The sequence below is a fragment of the Macadamia integrifolia genome, chromosome 3 (assembly GCF_013358625.1).
Source record: "Macadamia integrifolia cultivar HAES 741 chromosome 3, SCU_Mint_v3, whole genome shotgun sequence".
NCBI classification, from domain to species: Eukaryota; Viridiplantae; Streptophyta; class Magnoliopsida; order Proteales; family Proteaceae; genus Macadamia; species Macadamia integrifolia.
The window spans coordinates 23278758-23281863 of record NC_056559.1 but is presented as its reverse complement, the minus strand read 5'-3'; the positions used below and the strand labels follow the sequence as shown (position 1 = coordinate 23281863).

General features: G+C 35.0%; 1 long non-coding RNA gene across 1 annotated transcript; it reads right to left on the bottom strand.

The window, feature by feature from the left end:
* Positions 1-390: 390 nt before the first annotated feature.
* Positions 391-2824, bottom strand: LOC122072773. Its single transcript, XR_006138585.1, has 3 exons — positions 2168-2824; positions 1320-1501; positions 391-858 (listed from the first exon to the last, which is right to left on the bottom strand). It is a non-coding gene; the product is annotated as an uncharacterized LOC122072773 (long non-coding RNA).
* Between the last annotated feature and the right edge of the window lie 282 nt (positions 2825-3106).

Sequence of the window (3106 nt, the reverse complement as noted above, 5' to 3'; positions counted from 1 at the left end):
TAATCATCAACAATTTTGAAAATATATTACACTTAATTGCAATCAATAATTGAAAAAAATATCAATATATATACCTTATTCTATCAAAAAAAAATCAAAATACCTATATAAATGGTCGGGCTAAGCATGTCAGTCCAAATCGGACTTGTAAATGAGCGGGACCATTCGGGAGGTACAACGGGCTGTTACCTTCCACTGTGTACTACCCATTTATAAATAGGCCGGGCTTAGGCCCGACACGTTTAGTAATTGGGCCAGTCCAACTTTGGTCATAATCATGTCGAGCTCGGTCGGGCTTACATGTGCGGGCTTGGAATTGACACCCCTAATTGAAAAATGTATCCAACTAGTAATAAGTAGTAGAAAATACTCGAATAAAGGGCAAGAATATTAATAAAAAGGCAAATCTCATTGAAATAAGATACTAATTCATAAACTTAAATCGTCAAGCGTTACATAGAAGATTCAGTGGGGAATACAATATCCAATTATGATTCCAACAAATAAGAAAAACAAGGCAAGAAACAAGGAAATCCCTCCACACACAACACGTTTAGAGGGTTTATTTCCATTTGAAGGAATCTCATCCAAACATCTAGTGCTCGTTCCTAAAAATTCAGTATTTTCAATGAAGGAATTCCCTTGTGAAGATCTCCCTTCCTTGTAAATGTTGCTTCTTGACTGAAGGGCATGCCAATCTTGTTCTGCTTCAGCTAAAGTACAATGACTGAAATACAGCTTTTGGATACCTAGTGACTTGCACGCTGCATTCCAGCCAAGTCTGGTATATTCCTTGGTTGTACCCCTAAAAAACAACATAAACTTTCCTCGCCATCGTCTTCTTCCACCCTAACAAAACTGAAGGACAAAATGGATAATCAATTGAAATGCATAACAATAAAAAGACTTTTCAAAAGCTTCATGGTTCCTAATAAAAAGGCTTTTCAAGCATCTGTAGAATTCTGAAACCTATAGCAAGAAAGTTTTGGACCTGAAACAACAATAAAAAGATCTAGTCAAGGCTGAAAGTTTTTCACAGTAACTTTCTCACATAAACAACAGTGAAAAAGGTTCATATACATAAAATAAAAGATGTGGCTCCGCCATACGTATTAGAAACAAGTACTCTTGGTATGCTGATAAATATTTACATAATTCAGATAAGGGACCATGTTTGGTTGCTGAGAAGTTAGCCACAAACCGACTAACAGGGAAGACACATCTATGGCTTATACAGTTATTAAGAGAGTTTTACAGCAATTAGTACAAATAGTAAGACATCCACGTAACTACAAGAAACAAACATATGATCTAAATACCTTAGAGCTTCCAGTGAACGAAACCAATGGTATACATGTATCTTTCGCTATTCCTTGCCCTATTTCAGCACCACCACAGAAAGTAATGAAAATTGCACTTGGTAAGTTATTCTTTTCAAGAACCTCAGCCACTATCTCTTGTCATTGCTATGGTGATCAATGGAGTTGTGGGAGCTCCTTTCCTATAATGCATGGCATAGTGAGGAACTAGTTTCCAACATAAAATTTGATTTGCGAAAAAATAACTCAATAAACTTGTTCAAAAGAGATAATTTTCTTTAATGGAAATTTTCAGATTTTGTAGTGGCAACAAGCAACACGGATGGAGCTGATGTCTGTACAGCAGAAGCGGTCTAAAATCTCTGTGAAATTTCTTTTTTTCTCAAGGGGGAAAGGGGGGGGTATGATTTATCCAGCGAAAGAGCCAATGACATCAAACGTACAATTTTAATTTCCACAACTGAGTTTCTAGTAACTCATGAAAAGTTATGATCAACTGTTTCACGATTAAGCATTGAAGCATGCATTGTTGGACATTATGTAGACAAACACACAATACTCAGATAGATCAGATTTAATAAGGAATTGCTTAAGATAACATAAATAGCCTTGTTATCAAATTATGTGTCAGGAAAATGGCAGGAAGATTAGTTAAATAGTATAAACAGTAAGAACCTGGGTTTTAGATTCTTTCGCGTCAACAAGCACTATTCAACAATACTAAAAATTGTTTTTTCCTTCATCCTTGTATGCTGAATATTTTGATCTTGCACAACCAATAAAATAAGGTTATTCGGTATTCTAAGTTTCCAGACCAAGAAATTTGAAAGGTAGAGTCATAATTTTACCAGACAACACAATTGCCACAAACCAACGCAATGCAGGCATTCCATCTTACAGAACACAATTGTGTGAACTTTCTTGCATAGAAACACCAAAAGAATATCAGAACTGAAAATTTACCAAACTCAATGTAACAGGATTCCAATTTATGTGTCTTATCTGTATTTTTTCTTTATTTCTCTGTGCACAACGGGAAATAATTCCTCCCTTTTTTTTTTTAAATTTATTTTTTGCTTTAAACTGGCTTTTGTTGAACTCTTCAGTTTCATTTATAAAAGATCTTAGCTTATAGAATGAAAAAAGAATCTGGCATCTAGATTGCTAAACCAAGGGAACAAGTGATAAGTCATCAGCATAACTTGAGTACAGATCTATCCAAATTGATTTTCTATTTGAATTAGTACAGATCTATCCAATGAGTGAATCAATCTGAGGCTTGGCTTTAAACAGATACTCAGCAACATCAGTGTCAGAATAACCCATGACCTGAAAGTCATATCCAGTTGTGACAAAGTTCAGCGTTACTTCTTTTTTCTTTGTACCAAGGGAACTTCTATAGTAAACAAATAAAAGCAGTAGAGATCAGCATTAGCTTGATTATAATCTTAAGTTCTAAGTGGAGAGGGTGCAATACTACTAAATAGTAAATAATATATACAGACTTACCCCCTTTTGAGGAGAGGCTATTTCATGAATTTCCTTCCACTATTAAGATAATGCTTGTCAAATGTTTCGGTTGAAATAGAGTGAGTGTAAGAGATTTGGGATGTGGGTTTTTCTTATCTTACATGGTGGATCAATAAGTTGTATTACTAATCTACTGAAGTGCTGATTGCCTTTTTTTTTTTGGTTGGATAGTCCTTATATATGTTGTCATGTGGGCAGTTTCATGTTTCTGAAGTCTATTGTTGACTTCTCTCTTCTTCTTTTACACCCCCTTCTCT